The 25,423-nt window shown below is 37.1% G+C and overlaps 1 long non-coding RNA gene across 1 annotated transcript in view; it reads right to left on the bottom strand.

The window, feature by feature from the left end:
• The window catches only part of LOC148217070 (uncharacterized), a 47,641-nt gene that overhangs the window by 21,908 nt on the left and 310 nt on the right, over window positions 1-25,423 (bottom strand). The gene's annotated exons all lie outside the window — the stretch shown is intronic.

Genomic DNA, 25,423 nt, shown 5'->3' with positions numbered 1-25,423 from the left:
CTATCATAAAACTGGATCTAAAAGAGCTTATAGAAACTGGTTTTACTGGATAAGATCAAGACTGAATCTGATTCGAATGTGGATTTAAAAATAGATTACAAGAATGATATGGAAAAAGATGTTACACTGGATTTACAAATGAAACCGACTGATGTCTTAATAATTAAAAGGGATATACAAATAACAAACCAGAAGAGTGACTTGGATAACTTTCTTATTTTGGATTTACAAAAGAGACGTATTAAAATTTTGAAGGAGTTTCTGAGATGAGACAAAGAGAAGATGAAAAGAAATCAAGTTCTGGAACACTATTTAAAGCGATTAAAGATCAAGATTGTTAAAAGCAAAGGAAAGGAATATAAAGTTGGTTTATTTGATCAAGGTTAAAATATATAAATTGTTGTTTCTGGTAACTCTTACTGGATTTTTGCTGACCAGGACCAAATGACGAGGCTTTAAAGATTTGTTTATAGACAAGAGAGGAGATAGGGAAGAAGAGAATGTTTGTTATATTTTCAGAGAAATTTATAAGTTACTGTGTTAAAAGTAAATGAGTATAAAGTTTGATTATTTGATTAAGATTAAAAAATATGTTATTTCTGATAACTCTTAATGGACTTTTGCTGATTAGGACTGAATGATGAGGCTTTAAGAATTTGCTTATAGATAAGATATAAGATATAGAATAAGGCATCTTTTGTTATCAGAGAAGGTGATAAGTTACTGAAATTGTTTGTACTTGTGATGAAGGGAGAAGTCATTTCTTTTTTCTTTACTATATATTCTTTTCTTTTTAAAATGTATTTTTTCTCTGCCCTTTTTCTTTTTTCTTTTTATCCTTTTATATTTTCTTAGTTTAAGTTTTTTTAATCTTTGTAATTGTAAACTTTATTAAAAATTATTATGAAAAAAGAAAAAAGTGAACTTTATCATCCATAGCCGCTGAAAGCAAACGAGCAGGCAAAAAATAGCCAAAATATTGAGAATTTGCAAAAACAAATCATGAAACAAAATCAGTCTTTGGACACTTAGGATGCATATATGGATATGCTTCTACGTCTGTATTCATCTTTCTCTACAATTTAATTTTGTGAGTACTTTCCATCTAATCTGTGTCACTCTTAGCTTGACTTCTTTTCGTTTTGCTTATTTCACCAAAAGTTTTTGAGAACATGAAAAACTGGCATGGATTTGCACCCCATTTGAATAAGATTGAATAAGTTTTTTTTTTTTAAGTCTACCTATACTTGGGCACAAATCCATTTTCTATGAAGTAAATTTGGACAACACATTTTATCTATTATGAAGACATTCAACTTTCCTTAAACCTGTGAATGCAATGTGTGTATGCAAATCTTCTGTTATGCAGATAAATATAAGAACTCCCTCTGCCCCAATGTTTGGTAACTGTCATATGACACCTAATTTTCCTCTGATCCACAATTTGTCCACTTGATGGAAGATTTGGTTTCTCTGTATAGGTCTGCCCTTTTAGTTTCTGAACTAAACTTCAGCAGGCATTTCCACAGTAAAGTTTCCATTTAATTTAAAGCATTATTTCTACAAACTTATAAACAGTCATATTTATGGTCTTTTTGTGTGCCGATGGAATATTTATATAAACCCAGGATCCAAGTATCTTATACATTTGGTTTGAATTCATGGGGAAGCTTTAACGGAAAGACTGGATAATCCAGTAAACAGTGCTGATGATTCAGTAGGCTGGCCATTCACTCTTTGAGATAGCTTGGAATTAAGGTCTCAGCAGGCTGTTATGAGAATAATTGGGCAGCTGAAAAATGTCAGTAAGGAGGAGAATTGATATGGTTTAAAAAATGAACAAAGAGATGTCTAGAAGGAGTACCTCCTGAACGTTCAGGACATCAAGGAACAAATACACCTATGAAAACCAGTTGACCTCAACATATTGTGGTACAATTTTAATTCACATGGTCAAGATTTTCTGGCACAACAGGTGTGATGGCTGATCTCCAGCAATGGGTATCTCTGTAATGTTCTGTTTCCATCACACAGACGAGTGTGACAGCTTTATTAGTCCTTGCAGCACATTATTTTTATTAGTACAGAAAACAACCTAGGAGTGAATTAAACTGAATTCAAAGCATGGTAGAATAAATCAGTTATGCTGACTCTCTACCTAAACTGTGTGAATGAAACTGGAAAACAACTAAGATGCATCACATATCATCCAAATGATGTTTTTAATGGCTTTCATACTCAGTTTGCAGCATATTCCATTTCCTTTTTAACAATTTCCCTAGAAATACTAGTGACTTTCGCTTAATGTAGAAGTAGATACAATGGGGTTAGTGAAAAGTGGTTTTGCTTCCCCCATCATAGGAAACTATTTTGGCCAAAGAGAGAAGTTTGTGAATTTACTGTCCCCATTCTCTTTTTCCTGACCTCAGTTCCTTTTGAAATACAAAATATTACTACAGTATTTGCAAGATGATGACATACACTCTTTCTTTCCATGATAGGAACAGAGAATGGGCACATGGGCATCTGTGGGCAAGTGATGCTGTGAGGAAGTGAAGCTGGGATTAAAACAATGTCATTTGCATCATTTGTACAATGACATGATATGTGCGACGTCTTTGTGATTTCTACCCAGTACCAGTGAATGGGTGAATTAGGGGTAAGTTTTGTTGTTTTGTAGAAAAATAATACCTGGAGACAGCAGAATAGAAGAGAACGAACTGAAGAAAATCACAAAATATAAAGACTTGCAAATAGAAGTCGAATGACTATGGCAAAAGAAAGCAAAGATAGTACCAATAGTTATAAGCGCCTTAGATGCAATCCCAAAACATCTGGAGTACCACTGGAACACCATCGGCATTGACAAAATCACCATCCGTCATTGCAAAAAGCAGCTTTACTTGGAACAGCTTATATCCTGTGACGATACCTTTAACACCATCAAACAACAACATCTGCCTATCCCAAGTCCTTGGGAAGGACTTGATAGATGGATAAAAATGCCAAATTGAGTATAAACATCTGGCTGACTGTGTGACCAACAATGATAATTTGAGTAAGAGAGAAGAATTAGAGAGGGAAAGAGGATGAGGTAAGCAGAATACATTTTCTCCTGCCATTTTGACAAATTGCCCTGATGAAGCCCCCACATCTTTCCAACAAAGCCAAACAAACAAATGGTTGTGAAGAGGTTTTACAGTTTTAGGCCCCATAGAAAGGTCGCTTTCTCTCCTAAGCCAGTTGTATTTTTACCATGAAAAGTAGATATAAATTATAAGGAAAATGTTGAAAAGCATTGCAGGTATGTATTAGGGGAAGCTCTTTCAGACACTCATTATAGAATCCGACTTTCCTTTATGCAAAAGATTTTGTGGTCCTCCACATTCCTCACTGAGCTTTTTTGCTTGCCTCCAATGCTTAGAAGTGAGAGAAAGTTGCGGATTCCTAACCACAACAGATATTCCTGTTTCTTTAATAGCAACGTGGCAGAATCATAAAGTACTACTTGCCTTTATTGAGCAGAACTTTTAAATCAGCCTATAACTGCAGCTATGAACCCTGTCATTAAACATATTTAATTATTAGGGTGGTGATTCTGAATTCTACAATATCATGTGCACATTTTACTAAAACCAGTGCAAGTTATACATGTTGTAATGAGCTTGCAGAACACTTTGGTGCTAAAATTGCTTGTATCCATTCAACCTGGTTAATGCATTGAAAGCAAATTCTAAAGTGATGATGGAGGCTGTGACTTCTCTACTCCTGATGGAAGAGTTCCATCTTCCTCAACGTGAGAACATGAGAAAGTTATTGAAGGAGTGAGGCCATATGTTCATTTATTGGGTTGTTGTCTGGAGTAGAATCTGCTACTTGGGCAATAGAGGTATTGAATGCTTCCAGGAGGCAAGGATGCATGGAAGAAGGGAAGCTGTGACACTTCCTTTAAAAAAAGTTACTATATGACTGCAAATCATTGGAGTCCAAAGGAGAACGAGCTGCCTTAATTGAATCATGAAAGCAGCCATGTCCTAGAGGATGCTTATGCAGCAACTTTGAAGACTGTCCTTGGTTGTAAGAATGCATGATAGACAACATTTGTACTGGACTGATAAAAAAAGCAAAAGCAAAATGCTGGGCATGCACACATCCATGTGTCCAAGCTTCATTAGCTAGGAGTGATAATTTTGGTTGGTTTTTAGTTGGGTTATGCTCCAACCCTCATGTTTGGGGCCAATACTTCTCATAAAAGATTGTATTTACCCAACTGAATTGTACCCTATCAGTATCCCTTGCTTCTTCTGTCATCTCTCTATATGCTTCTTTCCTGATCTGTTCCAGGGAATTCTCATTTGCAATTCCTTTTTAAAATCCTCTGACATGCACAGAAGTAGGCTGGTTACTGTTATAAAGGTGACAATGCAATAGATAGAGTTCTCTGACTTCTCATCCCTTCTCTTCATCTACTGTCTGTGTATTAAACTAGTTTCAGAACCAATTCATGATGTACTTTTCTGCCTTTTCAGCTGTTTAAAAATTATTTCAGCTCTGGTTAAGCGCACATTTGTATATTAACTATCATTAGATATCTTCCCATAACAAAGATGCAAAGGAGTTTTCCATAAGTCCTGCATCCTATAACCCTCTTTCATTTCTCCATTCTACAGATAACCTGGGCCTGAGTATTTGAAAGGAAATACTCTGCACTCAACGCTTCTTACATAAAGATATACAGTATGTTGGAATGATAGCTTTTTAATCAGCTAAATCCACTTTTATTAGGAGCATATCAGTGCAGTACCAGCCATGCCAATTAACCATTTTCTGATGAACTTTCACCATTTATGTTAAGAAATCATTAATTTATTCGACTTTGGTGATGAGAAACCACACCTTTGAACATCACTCTCCTTCAGTTAAGTTGATATATTTTTTGACATTTCTGGTTTGTTTGCATAGGAGTTGTCCTTTAAATAATAGTCAGATCTGACACAACCTTTTCTCCACAATACAAGGATTTTATATCTTCTACTTTAGCCCCTTCTTTAGTCTTTCCTCTTTCCAGCAGGGTTACATGTTGTCTCAGGGATTACTGATTTCTCTGAATAATCCACATAATTAAATATTTTCCTCACCTCTGATTTGTTAACTCAGTATGGGGATTCTTTTGTATTTCAGATTAATTGATCTGCTATTTCTACCACTTTTAAAATAGTGTTTTGAACCAGATTTTTAACTTTCACCCTCAGCTCATGAGGTAACCATTAATAAAACTGGTGTAACCTTACCAATTCTATCATCATCTTTAGGAAATTCATTCTAACCCTTTCTACCCATTTCCTTATGAGTTGTGACTCAAATTCACTGAAAGATTTTCCTACCTTAGGCTATAAGGTTTTACATTGTCTTCTGAAAAAAATCAGGACCCATTGTATAATACCTCATCAGGGTCTTCCCATTTGAATAGAAATTTCTGCACAGTCTCCTTGAATTTATTTCATAAGCTCCTCTTCTTGAACTTTTCATCTCTTACTGGCTCTTTCCGAATTATTTGAGAAAGGGAATGGTTACCATTAGGAATATATGAGGTAAAGGCTTTAGGAGTGACTTTCATAAGATGTTATACTTTTAATTGCAATATTTCCCTTTCATGTCTCCTTTGATCCTCTTGGACCTTCTGTTTTCCGATTTCTAGCTGATAATATACCATTTTTCCTCAGATATTCCAAATATTCCCCACTAGATAGTATCTGTTTTTTCCCTTTTATCTACACTTGTAGTTTGTTTCATGAGAAGCCTCCTATCTTCTACACCCACACCTTCATGAAGAAAATCTTACTTCTGACATTCCTTTGCTAAAGCCTCTTATTCACTGACCAAAATTTGGCAGCCTTAGTTGTCTGTTTGTTTAGCTTTAAATATAATCTGTATCTTTGTCTTTTCCAATTATAGTTGCAAGTTATGACAACTTTTGGCTTACCAATGGTTTGATATTACTCCACGTCTCCACTGAGTTAGTGTTCTTCCTGATCACTAACTTCTAAGGTAACATCTCAGTTTATTTGTTTATTTGTTTATTTGTTTGTTTATTTATTTATTTATTTATTTATTCAATTTATATAGCTGCCTATCTCATATTCATGACTCAGATCCCATTCCTGCCATGATGTATCACATACTCTCTCTGTTGTGCTTATTTTTCTTCCTTTTTTTCAAAATTGAAATGTAATCAAATTAACTCAAGGATATCTCAAAAGGATTTTTTTTTTCAGTTTTGTCACCATCACCAAATAGTTTTCTGATTTAGAAATTGTTTTATTCCATTAATATTACAACCTAGCTATAGCCTGTCAATCCTTGCCTCCCTGGTCCTAAATATGTATGCATAAACCTATCACTTTGATTGATGGAAGTTTTCCTAATGCTAAGATTTCAACTTTCCTGAAACCCATACTTCTACCCACATTCCCAAATCCTGTTCTCCTACTCCCCTCACTCCCAAACATAACCTGGGAGGAGGTGCCTTGTGTTACCATGTTTTGTGCGACCTAATACCTAATCATCATATCCCCATATGTTCATGATCCCTGGAGTACTGACTTTGATGGGGGAAAAAAAAAAAGGAAAAAAGGAAAAAATTGCATTGATATTGTGATGCAGCCGTAAGAAAGTGGAGAGAAATACTCAAGTGAGCATTCTGCTCCTAGCCTCTCAGAGTCTTTAAAAAGCTTGGAATCTGCAAGCTGTTGAAAACCTAACTCCAGCATGAATCCAGGACAGAGCAGAACATGAAAGAGAGAAAAAGTCCAAGAGGGATAGTTAAATGTTGGGTGCTGATCAACAGAGACGCTCATCCCTCTCACATGGGCTGCATTCCTTTCTTGCTATAGAGACAGAGATCCAAAATATGTGGATGGGGGAAAGGACTGGTGTTAGACTGCATCGCACAACAGCTGTGAGCATTTTCATAAAATGACTAAGTGAACATCTGGACAGATCTGAGCAAGAGCTATCTTTTTCAAGTGATAGCTAACGTTTCTAATACATACCAAATCAGTGGGGGCTGGAAAATTACTGGAAAGCTACTTGCACAATGCTACTGACAAACAAAACTTGCTTCAACCAAATGTTGAAGAAAAGCTTGGTTTGATTTTGCAAAGTGTTGAGAATTAGGATTCTGTAGAAGCCTCCCCCTCCCACCCACTGCGAGAAACTTCAGCTTTTCAAGGAAGGAAAGAGATACCTCTTGATCATCTCTAGAGAGGTCAGTTGAGCCATTCTGTATCCTAAGCCATTGGTGTTATAAACAATTCAAATGGGCCTCTGGGTACTAAAATCACCACTCTCTTGGTGTAAAAATAGATGTCTGATTTGCATTGTTAACGTTACTGCAGTAATCATTCTTATTTATTTATTTATTTCTCCAATTTATATGGCTGCCCATCTCACAAGAAGTGATTCTGAGCAGCGTACAGCAAAAAATATAAGACAATAAACATGTCAAACGCAGTCATATTAAAAGTTTTAAAAAAACATAAAACACAGCAAGGGATTATTAACATTATTATTATTATTCTTATTATGTTACTATTAAAATTAAAATAATAAACATGTTTAACATTATAAGATATAAAAAAACAAGTAGGACAAAAAAAATCTGAAAAGCACTCTTTTGTCCTCTTGACGTAAATATATTTAAGAACAGGTTTTCCGACTTGCTAACGTCGTCTTTTCCTTGTTGGATACTTCTTTAATTGTCATTTTATTTATATAATTACAAAAGTTAGATCACATCTGTATCTATATCCCATCTGTATTTCATTATGGAACATAAAATGGCATGGTGTTAGCCAAAGGAATTTTGCTTCCTGAAGTAGAATGACAAACGTTCCTTCCCACAAAGCAAGATGCAGAACAGTACGCATGAATAACACTTTAAAGGTGGCAACCTTCATCTCTACAGCTACACGTGGACCATTTCAGTGATACGGTTGCCAAAAACTGGCTTCAAAGATTGCTGTCATTCTGAGATCGGACATGCACAAAACTTGTAGTGTAAGCCCAAAATAGACTTATCACCATTTAAAGACAAAATAACTTCCCTCCCCCAGTTGCTCTGCAAAAACGGTAAACAAGCAAACCTGGATCTGTCCATGTGTGTGACATGACCCTTCTCACTGTCATCCTCTGCCCTCTCCCCCCAAAACATCTAAGTGCAGCTCTTGGCCACCCTGTGGAACTTGCTGTCTATTCTTAGAAGATAATCCACCGAACTGAGATGAATCCAGAAACAAATATTTGCTATAAGATACCAAATACCCTATGGAATTAAATGTATTCTTCCACCTCTCCTTTTTGTTACATTTATTTACCGTTGTTGGGTGAGCTCAGGGTGTTCATTAGAGAGACAGGCAGTTGCTATCTTACTGTGTGGAATATATAAATAATTTGGTAGAATAAATAAACAAACCAACAAATATTATCAGCTTCCTCGCTCAGCACCTGCCACCTGGAGCATCTGCCAAACCTTTCCAACTGGTAAGGCCAGTCATGGAGCTTCCCATCTACACACCAATCAAATCTAAATCTGCTTCTCTGTGTTATTTCTGGCCATGATGTGCTTAGAAGCAGAACATGAATAAAGACAAAAGTCACATTCCCCATGCTTAAATACAGGCACATTTTTCACAAATGCTAAATCCGGCATTTAGTTTCCACAAAGTGTTCTCTGTCACAACTCAAATATGTCTGCATCCTATTAGGTTAAGAGAGTTGAATCCTTTTTGTGAGAAGAGGAAAACAACTCCTTATTGGGTTTAGTAAAACAGATTTGTTACACCATTCAGACCACACTTCAGTTTCCTTTTTGATACAGTTACTTAAGGCACAAATTGTATGGTATATGTTCTGCTTTGGAGCTTATCAAAATGAGCCCTTTTGAGCACTCTTAGTCCAGAGTAGATTACTGTCATTTTTTTGACAAAGAAAAGTTGATGGTAGTGGGGAAAACAGTATCATCAGAAAGCAACAAGTGAATATTTTCTTTAAAAATTCTTGTGGCTGTTTAAAAAAATAGATAGTGAACAAAGGCTGCCTTAAAACTCCTAGTATATATTTCCTTTTCTACCAAATCTATGATGCACATTTGAGACTTTGGTGGCTTTCAGACAACAGTTATTTCTATAATACAATATATTGGATGATTTGAGTAAAGAGGCTGGTGTCTGGTTTACTAACAAATATTTCTAATTTGTTTATTTTATTTCTTTCTTTATTGACATTTGTATTCTTCCCTGCTCCAAAGACTTTGCGTGGCTAACATTTGAATATAAAAAAACAGAAATAACAATGATAAAATAACAATGATGACATAAGAATAACAACAATACACTAAAAGTGGCAGGACATAAATAAGGATTAAAAACATTAAATTAACATACATTTAAAAATTTTAAAATTAAAATAACAAATTTAAATAAATAAAGCAATAAATACATTTTATTCAGCTTTGATTTTCTTTGTTAAACAACTGGTTCTCACAAAACAACAACAACCATGATCTGATTAAATAACTCCTGCATGAACCTAGGCCATATAAGGCAATAGAGCTAGTACCAATACCTTGAACTGCACCCAGAAACAAACTGGTATCCAACACAGTGGTACGCTATTGTCATGTCTGTCGTTCACCCATTTTTTGCACCAAGTGAGGTCTCCCTTCTAGAGGTAGGGCAAAGGAAGCTAGAAAACCCTCCAAGTTCTGGGCAATTCCAACCATTCTGTCTTGTTGGGATTCAGTTTCATCTTATCCTTAGAGACACCTGGTCAGAGCATTCTCCTACTCATCTTAGATTATATTTAACTGGGTATCATCTGCATATTGATGATACCTCATCCTGAATAAACAGATCACCACTCCCAGCAGTTGAACACAAGGGCAAGATATTCTTCACCATTCTTTCCCTTAGCTCTTGTGCATCATTTCCAGTAATAAGCAACATGCCATAAATCAATGTGGCTGGGGATGATGGGAGTTCACCCAGGGAAAACTGCTAAGCCTTGCTTCTTGCAATGTTATCAGAAATGAATTCTGTTCACTTTGACCTTCATGAGTCTATGTTCAGAACTACATGTTTATATTTAGCTAAGACTTCACCACTGGGGGACCATAATCTGAAATATTATTGAAACATGCAATGGATTTAGAAGAATTTGTTTATTTATTCATTTAACTGGTCTTATGTGCCACATTAGCTGTAATTCACTCTGAGTGGCTTATAGACCATATTCTGTAAAATAAGAATAAATCAAGTATATAAAAATAAATCAAGGAATGAACAACACACAATTATATGCCAGGGACAATAAATAAACTCAGTTCAACAGAACACCAGATTCCCAGAGGGAATGTTTTATAACATATCTGTCCCCAAGCCCAGTAAAGCTGAGACCAAATTATCTCAGGGGAATGCAGTTCCAAAAAAGGGGATCAGCAGTTATAAAGGCTTGCCTCCAACATTCCTGAAGGTGAGATTCTCTGAGTAAAGGGATCTGAGGGAACCTCTTCTACCTAATCTTACTGGATCAGCATAAATAATTGGAACAAGATGGTTCTGAAGATATTCAGGTCCTGAGCCACGCATGGCAAACTGGTAACCAGCACAGCTCTCAGAGTACAAATGTTATTACAGGCAAATTATAATGCGCTCATAACAACTTGAGCTGGTATATTCTGAACCAGTGGAAGCTTCTGAATGGTCTTCAAGGGCAGCCTCATGAACAGTGCATTGCAATAGTTCAAATAAGAGATGATCAAGGCATGAGTGACTTCTACTCCAGGAAAGATTGTCACTGGTGCACAAGATGAAGTTGAGGAAAATTTGTCCCTGTCTCAGTTGCCATCTACTCCTTCAAGATTACAAACCCATTCAGAATGGGAGACTATGACCTTGTCCAGAACTAGGGATGGAACCTCCCTAGAATCAGATGGTTGTCTAATCCAAAAGCACTCCATTTTATTGGGATTAAGCCTAAATTTATTTCTCCCCATCAAAGCCCTAACAGATGCCAGACACTGGAGCACAACCTTGATTGCATCATCTGTTTGATTGTTTATTGGCCATGTTGTAAAGTTGGGTATTATCAGCATATTAAAGATACCCATCCCCACATGGGCAAATCACCTCCCACACAATTTTATGTGTGTTTGTTTATTTTATTTTGGTTGTAGACCAGCATAAAACTAATAATATAACAGCCACCCTAAAATCAAAGCAAAATTTTTTTAAAAAATCATATTGATAGAATAAAATAAAGTAAAAATAAAATGTATTAATGTAAAATTACAAAATACAGGAATTAAAACCCAGGAGACAACTATAAAATTACAATCAATTTTACAATCTGTAGTCTGAATGCTACAGATAACGAAGATAGATAACTATAAAAAGACATAAGAAATACTAGGATTTGTGAAGCACTATGAGACATAAAGCCATGCTAACTTACATTGAGTCTAATACTTGCTCAAGCCCTAATAGGATTTATTGGGATTATGCCAGTTATGATCCAACCAAGTACAAAAAAGAAATAGCAAAATAAAACATAGAATGGTGTGTGTATACTTAAAAGGAAAAAAAGGGGGGGAGGAGGGAGGGGAAAAATGGGGGGAAAAAAAGAGGGAAAGATTATAGGTTATAATTTATATAGGCCACAGAAAACTAATTCCTCTTTCTGTGACATCATTTTGATTTTGCTTATTGTATCTATAAATAATAAGGCAGGAGAAAACCAAAATCTTAATTTTTTCTGGATTTCAGAAAGATGTATTTCTTAGCTGCAGGTAAATACTGTATATAATTATAACAGGTTATATTGAGCTATGGGAACCTAGATAAGGCTCAGCATCAACTCACTTGAAAGAATTGTTTGTTTGATCATAGCTCTGATACAGTTTTATGTAGATGTTAAATTGGAGTGGGGAGAGCATCAAGCCCTGTGAATGGACAGATGGATATTTATAGAGAGCAAGGGAGAAGATCTAGATAGATAGATAGATAGATAGATAGATAGATAGATAGATAGATAGATAGATAGATATGCAAGAACCATTACCTACACAAATGGGGCTGAAACATTCTCTAAGTCCTGGGAAGCAAGAAAATATTCAGAAGTGGCTCAGGCAAACACCTCCCTGATTAAGTGGCATATAAGAAGGTGGGGAGGTACAGCACAGTCAGACTTGCAAGATTTTGTTATTATAGCAACAAATATTTGCTATTTACTTTATTTGTTAATAAAGTGCAGTTCTAGTCTTCCTGTGGAGTTGATTTTCTGGTTTGGTGTACCTAGTGAGGCTACCTATATCATCTATATATATCTATATCTATATCTCACTGATGGATAACATAAGCTGTTTGCATCACCCACAACAGAGATCCTCATCGGTGTGATATGGCACCATTGTCTACATACAGCAGTAAACTGATTTATTTAGCTGCAGTGTATCTAGAATCACAGAAAAGGCAATTAACCATTTGGAATGCTGATGGTCTTCTCCCATTGGGGTAAATGTTGGCTTCGTCCTGGCGCCTGGACAATAGCAGCCTGTTCCTTCCTTTCCTCTCCTCCTAGAGCTTCAGCATCATGTTCAGCATCCTACTTTCCATAGCCATTCTATAGGATGCCTCATTCCCCCATTCCAGCCACTGCAGCAACTCATAACCATGCTTAGAAGCAGAGGGGTTTGTAGAATCTGATAACCGCTTGCTTATTTATTTATTTATTTGCTTATTTGTACAGCTGTCCAGCTCACAAATTGGGACTCTGGGTAGCTAACAGGATTAAAAAGACAGAATAAAATAGCAAACAAACATTAAAAAAACACGGAAACACAACGTAAAATACAACATGAAATGCAACAAGGCCAGATCACAACATAGTCAAATTCCCAAACTACTTACTAGATGGGCACATCCAATGCCCGAGCCCAACATTTGGCAAGGAAACTATGTTTTTAAGGCTTATGGAAGGCCAACAGGGTTGGTGCCATCCAAATGCCTAGGGGTGTGTTGTTTGAAAGGGCAGACACCTCCCAGGCCCCATTAGATGACATGGTTTCATAGAGGGAATCTGAAGCATGCCCACTCTGTTGGATCTTGTGGGATGGACAAGACACAGACAGAGACAGGCAGTCCCACAAATAACAAGACAAGTGTTGCAATATCATGTGTGTACATGCAACATCTTGATGGACATACAAAAGGGCAGAACTTGCATCACAATGGTGTAAAGTTCATATACCCTCCCTTGCTTCCTGCAGTTTATAGATATTGGTTAAAATATCTATAAACTAAACTGCCTATATATTATCATTTTACCATCACGGCTTGCAGGAGGCTTTTAAATCTAATACAGAAATAGTATTTTTGCAGCCAGAAAGTATCCTTTCATAGCAGATTTGCTTTCTTTTAATTACTAGACAAAAGCATTAAGCATATACTAAACACTTGGATTGCATACTAGCAACTTATTCAATATGATTCTCTTTTGTTTAGAATGTGGGTAAGAGATTTTTGTTACTCCAGGATTTGTCATTGTTCGGGAGAGTGAGCCACTGCTCAGATAATGCTTCGTAAAATCTTATATTAGTCAACCGGAGGGGCTGAGTGCTAGTTGGTTTGTGGTGTTTCTTGCATGTCTCAGCATTTCATGGTTAGCAGAAGGATAGATGAATGCAGGTTAGCTTTAGTGAGACGCTGGAGATGTTTTGTGATATTGGAGAGTGGAAACAATGTGATATGAAAGTGGCCTTGAAGATGTTGAGATGGCTTGTGAGAACTCTTGAACCAAGCTTATTCTGAGGCAGATTTTCTTTAACCCATTAAAAACATGTAATGAAGCTGAATCAAAAAAGATGCACCCAAGTTAAGATCATCAAGAAGTACAGACAAAACCCTTCAATCCCTTTCTGTCCAAAAAGAGGCAGTGCTGCTATCAAATGTACTGACCTGTTTTACAACAGAGCTTTGATTGTTTCCTCATTATCGTGACATCCACTGGAAACACTGTGATTACGGTCAGGGCAGCTTAGTGACTGCCTCAGTTTTTCAGAGACTCAAATGGGACTTTTTTTTTTTTTTTCCCATGGAGCACTGAAGTTAATCAGATTGCTCAGTTGGCAGGACATGATGACAACTTTTTGTGCAGACTATGTCATCTATCATTTATTACTCTTCTCAGTATGCTAGTCCATTGAAGAAGGGAATTCAAGAAATTGTAATAATGTCTATAGAGGTCTGTTGCTTTCCAACTCACAAATGGATTACTGCAAATTAAACGTTCCTCCTCCAGCAAATGAGAGAAAGCACATTCACATCTCCTAATAGTGCTCTGATGTGGAGACACAACTCTTTTCATGCCAAGACCAAGATCCAACTTTTGAATGGCTTGCCAAGTTAGGGTTTCTGCCTTTGCTGAAACATGGACGGGGCAAAGAAGAGGAATGGATGGGGCAAAAACTAAACTGAACTAAATTACATAAAATTAATCTGACACCACCTCACGTTTTTAAAAGGAATATTCCCATTCTGGTGTGCTAAAAATTAACATTTGATGGCAAACTTTGGAAGGACTAGAGGGGTCACACACAAGCTTTTAGTACATATACATGCTGTACATTGCATCTGGAAATTGCAATGTGTGCTATTTTGCTATTTGGCTATTTTTTTTAGGTGGCATTCAGTTTCTTCCTTATCTTGATATTTGTCATAACTATGTATGTTTAAAAGATGCGTTTCTTGTACTTGTACTGGTATTATTAGGCAGAGTTGAAGAATTCATGGATGGCAAGAATTCATTTACTGTTCTAGAGATGATGTTTCATCAGAGACTCAGTGACCTACCCATTCCCAGCAGGAAGCCTGCAAACAGGGCATAAGCCCCTGAGCACTTTCTTGTTCATGTTTTGAAAGGGGTTCTGTCTCTAGTTGGGGAGATAATATATTGTTATCAAGCTACTAGCCACTGATGGCCTTAATCTAAAAGACAGTTTTGTGTAGCAGTAGTAGGCTAGAAACTGGGAAACCATGAGTCCTAGTCCTCCCTTAGGCACAAAAGCCAGCTGGGTGACCCTGAGCCAGTCATCTCACAGATTTGTCGTGGAGAAAATAGGAGGAGGAAGAAACATTATGCACACTGTCTTGAGTTACAGAACATAATGGCAGAATATAAATCTGATAAATAAATAACATCTAGGCAGCTTCCAAATTTCTCTTTAAGGCTCCTCCTCCCTCCTGAGTGAAATGGTATTTCCTTCTCAGCTTCCCTGGATAGACTTGGACTTTTATAATTGGGCCAGAAGGGAGAGAAAAAAAGAGGGGCAGTGTGGAATAAACATTCCTGACTTAGATTATGAGAACTGAAGTCTTTGGAAGACACTGGGCCAGGGCTGTCCTAGGACTTGGTTGGAGCAAGGCGGGGGGGGGGGGGGCAGACCAATGAGTTGTAGTAAAAGCTGTCTTTAAGCTTTGAAAGAACAAAAACTGCTTTTGTAAACTGGTACAGTTGAATCTCCTCTGCTGTTTGGCAAGGGTTAGCAAATTTGAAATGAATTGAGTAATGAAAATAATAATAATAATATCAAGAGACTCACAGCCTGTGCAAACAGCTTCCATGGTAAAGTCCTTGGTATGTGCTTAGAAAGAAAACAGAAATCCAAAAGTGTTTCATAGATAAAGAAACAGACTCCTATATAACAACATGTCGAGTACAAAAATTTAGGACATACAATATAGAGTGCAATCCTTGAGGATCCTCTCCTATCTTAGCCCCACTGAAAACTGAGAGGAGAGGTGAACAAGGAGAGGACAGCTGTGCTTTTATGCAATCCTTTATTTGTTTCCAAAGTGGTGGAGTCCAGCAAAGTTGAGCTGTTACACAACTGCTATACATTTCATTTGGGCCCCACATAAGTGTCCTTTCTGGCATATCATATCCAGTAGCCGTGCAGCTTCCTTTCATAACTTCTGGGATAAACCCCCCTTCTTTCAAATGCAAACTAGGGGAAAATGGTAATGCTTCTTGTCCAGATTATTTTAAGCTTGCTGATGATATAAATATTTGCTAGTGATGTAACAGACTGAGGTAATTCCCATGATTTAGCCAAATCTAAGTCCACATTATTTTTCTTCTGCTTACCCATGCAATCAAAACATCCTGTCTATGTCATGCTTCTTCTTATTCATGAATTCTTTTAGCACAAGAATGTTATTATCTTCTTGACTTAAAGAGACACTGTGATGTTACCACATGGGATGAGATAGCTGTCCTGTTAGGCACATTCTGAGTAACAAATTGTTGGTTATGGTAGCTATTTTTATAAAAATGTTTTTAGATATCGTTTACTATTTTCCAGAGTTGTACTTCAAATGTAGAGCCTCGATTAATGGAGGAGGCTTTGCTCTGTAGATAATCTCCTTCTATGGTCAGAGGCTGGCGAGAATGACAAGGCAGGATAGAGCTGGTGTCTTCCTTTCAGCTTCCCTTGCTTCTCACAGAATAAACATGCAAGTTAAATAGGACAGCATCCCCAACTTGGTTCCCTCCAGATATGCTGTAAATACAATTCCTAGAATTTCTGGTCAGCGTGTAGTTCCAAGACATCTGGAGAGACCAAGTTGGGGAAGGCTATATTAGGACGTTAAGTCTCCTTTTCCAGTGCATATAACATCTGTTCAAGGGGAAAATAATAAAAGATACCTTCTATTAAGTATTTATTACTTACTTACTTAGGCTTATTATGCTGCTACCATTGCAAGTGACTCTAAGCGGTCCTATTAAGAGGATATGTTGACTTGCAACATATCATCTATCTGCTTTGCTGCAATGAATTCTGACCTGAATATAATCTGTGTTTATAATCTTGAAAGTACCAGGAAAAGAATATAAAAACTTCAGAAAGGACAAATTCTTAAAACCCAGCAGGTAAATGAGGATATGCCAGTTTGCTTTTCCAGTCTCTATTTAATGACTAGGACAGCCAGTAGACTTTTTATCTCTTCTGAAAGTTTAGTTTAATGCTGTCAGAGTTTATTAAGAAACTCTGCTTCTGAATCACGCTCAGTTTCACAAGCAAACTAATGCCATTTGGAATAAAGATCAGTCCTAAATGATGTTTGGAAGAAATTTCATTCTTGTGGAAACATTTATTACAACAGAGGCTTTGGAAAGACCAACCTTAGGCTGGTCTAGCTAGCTTCTGCTGATTCAGAGGTTTGGTCAGACATTGACCCATTATGCTGCCATTCTGTCTTTTCATCCTTTCTGCAAACCTTTTGGAATGCTTTTAGTGTTCATGAATTGTACTTCCTTCTAAGATTGCTTTCCCTGCATTTTGCTCTTGCTGTATGAGCGAGAAACCTAGCGAAGAAGTTAATCTCTGGCTTTCTTGTACATTGCGAAAAATTAAACTAGATGATCTTTGGAATCCCTTCCCACACCACAATTCTTTAATTATGTGATTTGTTAAGTTCTTCCTCGTCATGCTATCCCTTCCTTGCTGGTTTTTAGGAAAATCTTGAAGACTGGATTATTTCAGAGGGCATTATTTTATGATTATATAAGATGCCATCTTTTTCCCCCCTTTATTTTTTGTCTTTATTTTATTGCCTTTTTTAATACCAAGTTTGGTAGACCCTCTTTGGGGTTTTAATCAGACCATGAATGTTTTAACTTGTTTTATATTCTGTGTAAGCCACCAAGAGTCATTTGATTGCAGCAAGGCAGAGGTTTGACAAACAAGCAAACAAACAAATCAGTGTGCTTTCTGGTAAATGAGTGTTTTGTGACTGGCTTACCCACTATAGAAGCCATGTTGTGAAAATGTCCATAATATGCCATCATTAGTTCAAGCAAGCCCACTAGCCCAAAGCTTACCTATCTAGTATAGCACTAGGCTGACATAGCAGAATTCAGAGTCAGATTCACACATCATGCTAGGCTAGATTAAATTGGTGTGGGGCAAGTTGTAGAAAACCTGTACATTTGTTTGGGCCTAGCAGGTTATATGACCATAACAATTGTTTTGAAAAGTGAATTGTAGAGTTAAGTGTGTTAGGTGAGCCCAGGTAGATTCTTTCTAGATTTAGGGTTCCTATTACTACAAATCCAAAATTGTTGTGCATATATTTGATCTTTTTTTTTCTTGGAATAAACTGAGTGATTTCACAATCAATGCTTCGTGAAGAAATACCCTTAATCTGACTGTACATGTTCATAACTCCCTTCAAGCTTTACCAGATGTTGAACACACCAGGCTTTCTTTTTCCATCAATCTGAAATATTCAACACTCTTGACTGGATTTGAAATTCTTGTACAGATTATACCATTTCTCCTCACAAAAATGTTTTTAAGCAACATAACTACCACTTTCCACAGACATGTCCTTTTGCCAGTTCAGGCAGTTACCAATGATCCAAGCAAATCAAACCTCACACCTAACTTCCTTTACAGTGAAAGTGTCGGATTCTCTCTCTTTTTCTCCCTCCTCTCTCCAATTCCCCACACATACTCTCTTATTAAAAATAGAGCTTTTCCTGCCCTAATTCTTCAGTGGCAAGAGTAGAGGAGGGAAGTACTAATACTGGGGCAAAATCAGTATTCCAATTTGTGAAAGCTTTCTTCCACTGCAAAATATTAAAGCTTATTTTTCCTATAGGAAAGTGGAGGAAAATGTAGATTCCTTGAGAATTTTAGAAAGTCTTTTGAATAACTTCTGGCAGTGCTTTTTGGGCAAATGTTGCTGATGCAATGTCACAGAGGATGAAGCCACTATAGTTTTTTGTTCTGTGTTTTTGTATCATTCAGCAACTATCTTGACTATATGATTTCCTCATTTCTTTTTTCTTGGAATCTGATCGGAGCCAAGAAAGGTGCAATTCACTTGATGCCTACTTGCAGAACAGGTTGCAGCTGAGTAAGTTGCACTTAGCCACCTTGTAGAACTTCACCAAAAATTTTCTTCTCTGAAAAAAAAGTGTGTGAAATCCATTTAATATTTTAGCTAAGATTACCTATATAGCCCTGAGCTTGAATCCATGAAGATAGAAGGATTTTGGAAGGGAACAAGAAAGGGAGAAAGAGAAGAAGAATCTGAAGCAGATAGAGATAGAAGATGGAAGGCCTTTGCAACTGATCAGTTGTAGAATGAGAGGAAAGTATTGGTGGAAAGTGAGACAGGTAGAGATAGCAGGTGGCCTGGCCATATTTAACTGTTGTTTATTCAATGGTAGGCAGGCATGCAGCTCCCAAAAGATGGCCTGTTGTAATCCTTAATGGGAACAAAACTGCTTTCATACAAGAAATCATAGAGAAAAGAGTTTCTAGTAAAGAAGCTACATTTCCCTCTGCTTTGCTTCAGGAAAAATAAGCTTCAATATCTACTTCACTATCCTAAATAAATTAATTAATGCCCCCCAAACCCCCTCCCCCCACCCCAAAAAGAAGGAATAAATGAAAACCGAGTCTCTGTTTGATGAAAGTTGGGAAACAATGGAAGACATTCAGTAGCCTATTAAAAACAAAGAGATTCTTACCACTTTGCCAATGGGAAGTATGCCTGTATGACTGGCAATGTAGTGGCAGTCACACAGAACATGTTCTCTAAGTACTGAAAGGTCCCTGTTCAGCCCTCTCTATTAAATATGATTAAAGCAATTGAGAATGGTGGTTATCCTTTGTGTTTCATGTGGCTGAACAATTTCTTCTTTGTTCTTGTAGAAGATCATGAGGGTTTGAAATTATCATATGTAAAGATGATGCCATGCAACTTTCATTACATAATACTGCTAAGCACTTTGAAGATAAAAATACTTTATTCAAATGCTTTGGCTAAGATGAGTTATGATGATGTATATAGGTAGCAAGGTATTCTTGATGGTGAGCCGGCTTCTGAGGCCCACTGGAATGAGCACTGAATGGAGGGCTTGGATGAATCTGTTCACTGCAACACGGCTCACATTGCTTTTGCGGCAACCAACAAACTAGGAAATGCAGATAACTAGCACCATAAGTGCCACTTCAATCTGCTTTAATTATAAAGTGCTGCAGAAACGAAAAGCCCAGACAAGTTTGTTCAGCTGTCAAGAGAGAGATAAAAATGGTTTATTCAGCTATTTGGCCCCAAAACAATGTAATTACATTGGGTAACACCTGCAGGCTTCATCCCAACCTATGCAGCTGGAGACAGACTGAAGTATTCATTTGCAATTGCAAAAGAAAAAAAAAGTTTATATCCACATGGCACTGCTCAGAGAATACAATTTAAAAAGAGACAGGAAGAGAAGAGAGAAAAAAAGAAGAGAATAAGGAACACTACTCTCTCACTGCAAGCAAAAATGGGTGCTGGGCTCATCTTTGAAGAAAGGCCCAGCATCTCATCACCTACTGAGTGACATTTCACAGTGGATTCAAATGTTGAACCCCAGTCCTGTTTCAATATGGGGGTGGGGGTGGGAGGGGAACTGAATCTCCATCCACATCCCTGTTCCTACACTGGGAGAAAGTGAGGGCTGTGTCTTATGGAGAAGAAGAATGTGGAAGATTAAATCATTGCACAGACTCTTGCTGGAGAAATTATTTCTTTTCCCTAGCATGCCTATGGAAGTATTTTCTGGTAGAGTGAGAGCTGACCTTGACCCAGGAAAGGCCAACTAAAGGGCTCTCTCATTATCCTCTCTACTTCCATGATATAGAAACAAAGGTATTGCCAAAATAGCAACAACCATGCACAACAAAGAGGTTACAGCAGGCTTAGGAAAACCTCATGATTTTCAGAAATACAAAAAACAAACAAAAAAACAAACAAAAAACAGCCATTAATGGCACAGGCACTCTAAAAATAATCTAATAAAAATTGTGCATTCCTACTGGGAATAAAATACTATCATTACCTTAGAGGGATATAAAGAATTTTTCTCATCATATCAAGAATGCCATGCTCACTATACATGAAGGAAGGTTCCATGATCCAACTCAGTTTGGACTGAGCCACTGCTGTTCCTGACTTATGTCCTTGGTCTGAAGATAATTAAAATGCCTGCTCCCTCCTATATTTCTAAGCTGTTAGGCTCTGCTAGCTTTTTCTCTTCCTGGAATACAAGTCACAGCCTCTCATTTTTTTATGAGTTACTGGAAGATCTTTCCCTTACGGATATTCTTAGGAATTTTTTTCCTTGAACATTAACACTTGTAAAACACCTACCTTTATACCTTCAGGCATCCATGGTTCTGGAAATTCTGAACTTTCATCCTCTAAGTCAGCATGGGAGAGGATCTAATGGATTTGAGGGTCCTTGGCAAAATACCTTCTGAGGGGCTCCAAGTACACTTCTAGATATTCTAGTTTCCCCCTGCATCCCCTCTCTTGATACTAATATTTTTCTTTCTCTATCCATCAACTCTTACACTCTTATTTTGCTTTCTTTCCCTACTCTTTCACTCTCATTGTACTTTCACTCCCACAAAAAACAAATTGGCATTTTTTCCTGTTATTTTAATTTTCAAAAGAGTTTGTGGCACTGTAGAACAAATCTGCAGCTGCCCCCAGTGCCCAGGTTTCTCAAGAAGGCTTTTAGGGGAGTGAAGGGGAGAAATAAGTTTGAATGAACTTTTTTTTTAAAAGTCTCTCTGACTTTGAATGTGTGACCTCTCTACAGTGTGGAGCCCTAGACCAGTGGTCCAATCCTATGTTGCCACTGTTTGCCTTTTTTAAAACTCTGCACTCAGGCTGTTATGATCTAGTTCATTTGAACCAGATGTTAAAAAGGTTAGCTTAATAAAAGCTTACAGTCAGAGTGGGAGAAGTGAGTTGGGAAAGATAAGCCCGAGGGTGTGACAACTCCAGGAATGGAAAGCAACATTTTCAGTTCCAGTTGATGGCAACTTTCAGTGTCAAGGCACCTTAGAAATAAAATGGAAAGTGGCTTCCCATCCTATTCAATCATGAAGCTCTAGCTGGCATTTCAACGGCAGAAAGACTATAGAATGATTGACCCCCACCCCCACCCCCACCCCATGAATTTCTGAAATAGAACAAATATATTTTTACTTATATGTACTGAATAAATTGCCCCTTGAATACTTCAAAGCTTATGTATTTGTATGTGAATGAAAACTTTTTTGAGGGTGAGGGATGGGCAGGCAAAAATACTGAGTTTAGATTGAAGAAAATAAAACCAGGAAATTTGGGGTCACAGACTAGCACAGTAGTGCTAACAAATCTGATAGTAATTAACTAACTTATTATAGCAATTATTTGCGAATAGCCATAATAAAATTAGTATTTAAAAAACTAGATTGGAAGATTTTAATAAGCAGCATTAATGCTCTATTCACTAAAATCTTTTAACATATTTTGTGATTCAGGCTGAAGTAGAAGCTGACTTTGAGTGTGTATGTGTGTTCATGTAATAATCACTACAACGGTTTCCTTCTTTTGCTGTATGATGGAAAGAAAAAAGAGTATAAGGATACATATAACTTACATTATCTGAAATAGGACAGAACAAAATGAAAGAAGAACATTAATTATGTTAAGCTCACAAGAACATAAACTTTCTTGCTGGAGTGGAGAGTAAGTGTTTCATGTTGTCTGTTAGTTCTGTTTGGAACAATAGATTCCCTTAATAATGTTCCAGACTAGAAACTGGGACATTAGAAACCTGGATAACAGGCAAGACAGAAATCAGTCTGACAGTGTAAGTTGTTCTTAAGTCCTTCAAGACAGACAACCTTTAGCGCATAGATACATTTATGCTCATGTCTAGTTTTTATCCATCCAAAGGTTAGCTAAGGTTATTGACTTAAAAAAGATTATATACTCCTATTGTATGAGAAGGACAGGTAAGGACATCCTGTAGTTGATGTCACTCAGCAAGTCAAGGAGAACTTAATGGCAAACAAAACTTCAAAAGTACAGACTCTTCCATATAATCATGATGTGTAATAATTTCTGACCCCGTTATTTAACGGTGGAAAAATGTTGTTACCCCTGCCTAAGAGCTCAGGGTGGTCATGACATGAAAAACGAAATAAGGAAGGCATCTGAAGGAAACGGGTTATACTAATAAGGAAAAAATGAGAGAGAGCGAATGAGCGAGCTAGGATCTAGAATGAGTTGTGTTGTTGAATCAGATGGAAAAAAGTAACCCTGTTGCTATCACTTTTAGTACTTTTTAAATTAAATGAATCTTTACAAAGAGAACAGAGATAAATGGACAGTGCTTAAATGGAGGGATATAAACAGTTGAGCTTACGCTATCTTTCACCCATAAATTATCTTGAGTTAGGGCTATTTGCTGGTCAAATTTACTTTTGATACCAAACTTTTAAACAAAAAGGCATAACTCCAAAATTGCTCTCCAGACTGGAGGAAGGGCTTTAAAACGACAAATGCAGTTCAGTACAAAGAAATATAGAGCAATGTACATTAGGACCAAAAAGAAAAAGAAATCAACCTCATACAAATGCTGATGTGGTTGGAGCTGGTGATGACTGAGCGAGAAAAGAGTCTTGACAACTCTCGACAGCTCAACACAATATGCAGTTACTGTTGCAAAAATAAGTCAATAAAATCCATGTTAAGTATTATTAAGAAAGTAGGCAAGAGTAGAGCTTTAAACATCTTCGTGTATTTATAGAAGTCTGCAGCGTGGCCATATTTCTGGAAGCTGCAGATTGGGATTAGCTGTACAAAAAAGCAACTAGAATGATAACAGGGGCAGTGAGAACAGTTACAGTGTGAGCTTTCTACAGTAATACATACTTAAAAAGCAAAGGATGGATGGCATGATAGAGTTATTAAATTTGGATAGTGTACAGAAAATAGAGATGGAGAAGAATTTTCTGTTGTCAGAATAGAAGCTGGGGTCAGTGGCAGAAGATTCCAAATGGATGAATGGAACTGTTCCTCCACAGAAGATACACAGAATGTACAGAGTTCGTTCTACAAGATAAAATAAGGATCACCAAACTGGATTGGCTCTGAAAGGGGAATGGACAGGTTCATGGAAGATAAAGCTATCAATGGCTAGTAGCCATTAGGATAAATATTTTCAGTATCAGAGGCAGAATGTCTCTGAAAACCATTTGGTGGGGTAGTATAAACAAGAGAGTATTATTCCCTGTTGGAGTCCCTTAGATATACGTATGATTGAGTACTGTAGTAAGGAAAGGCAGGACAATATAGGCCATGGTCTGATCCAGCTGAGTCCACACAGATCCTTTTCATCCCTCAGTTTTTCTCTGCATTAATCAAGTGCCTCATTAAAATATTCTCCACCCAATTACACTGGCATCTTTCTGCAGCAGTTTCATCAGCTTCTAATTCATTACACGTCACAGAAGCTATTAATGCCTTTATGGCCTTGAATGGCTGAAAAAAGACTATGCAATCATCTCTTCCATATGAAGCCAATACACTCATTACAATTTACTGGAGAGTGAATTCACTTTTACATCCCATCAGCTTCTAAATGGAGTCTTGTTGATAGTCAGGCCTAGACCAAAGAATGTTCCTCTTTGGCAGACTTACCATTCTGGTTTTCCCTAGTTCCCAACGAAAGGATTTTTTTCCCCCCCGGAGGCCATTGGCTATGGTGTGCTTTTAAAAGTATTTATATAAAATTAGTGTCTCCTTGTCTTTTGCTTTTTTTTCCCTTTTAACATGTTTATGCTGTATTATTTCAACTGTTGTAATCTACCTTTAATGAAATTTTAAGCATATAAGCAATGGTGATCCTTATTGTTGTTGTTATTAAAAAATTTTATCCCACCTTTTTTTGTATACATTTCTTAGTCAACTCAAGGCAGCAAACATACCAAATACTCCTGCCTCCTATGTTGGGCTGAGAGAGAGTGACTGGCCCAAAGTCACCCATCCGGCTTTTGTGCCTAAGGCAGGCCTAGAACTCACTGGTCTCCTGGTTTCTAGGCCAGTACCTTAACCATTACACTAAGAATACAATTCCTAGCACATTTACTCAGATGTAGATCTTCTCTAACTTCAGTAAGATTTACTCCCTAACGGATGTACTGTACATCTGCAGATAAGCCAACCCTTGAATTTTTAACCCAAATACCATGAAAAATGCACTACCTGCAGATAAGCTGATCCACATTTTTCATGGTATTTGGGTTAAAAATTTGAGGGTTGGCTTATTCATGGATGGGCTTATCCACAAGTATATACGAGAGATATGGGTATTTTTAAAAAGTATTACCATATATAGTCATGGATAAACCAATCCATGGTTAAGCTAAGCCTAATTTTGGGGGTGTATTTTGGTACCTAAAATTCTTGCCTTATCTATGAGTATGTATGGCACATAAGATTTCAGCCTTCATAGGATTTGCGTATGTGAT

Source organism: Python bivittatus, unplaced genomic scaffold, assembly GCF_059951505.1.
Source record: "Python bivittatus isolate LINGU-HERP-01145 unplaced genomic scaffold, Pbiv_v1 ctg000020_np1212, whole genome shotgun sequence".
NCBI lineage: Eukaryota > Metazoa > Chordata > Lepidosauria > Squamata > Pythonidae > Python > Python bivittatus.
This window is presented reverse-complemented; position numbering and strand designations above follow the sequence as displayed.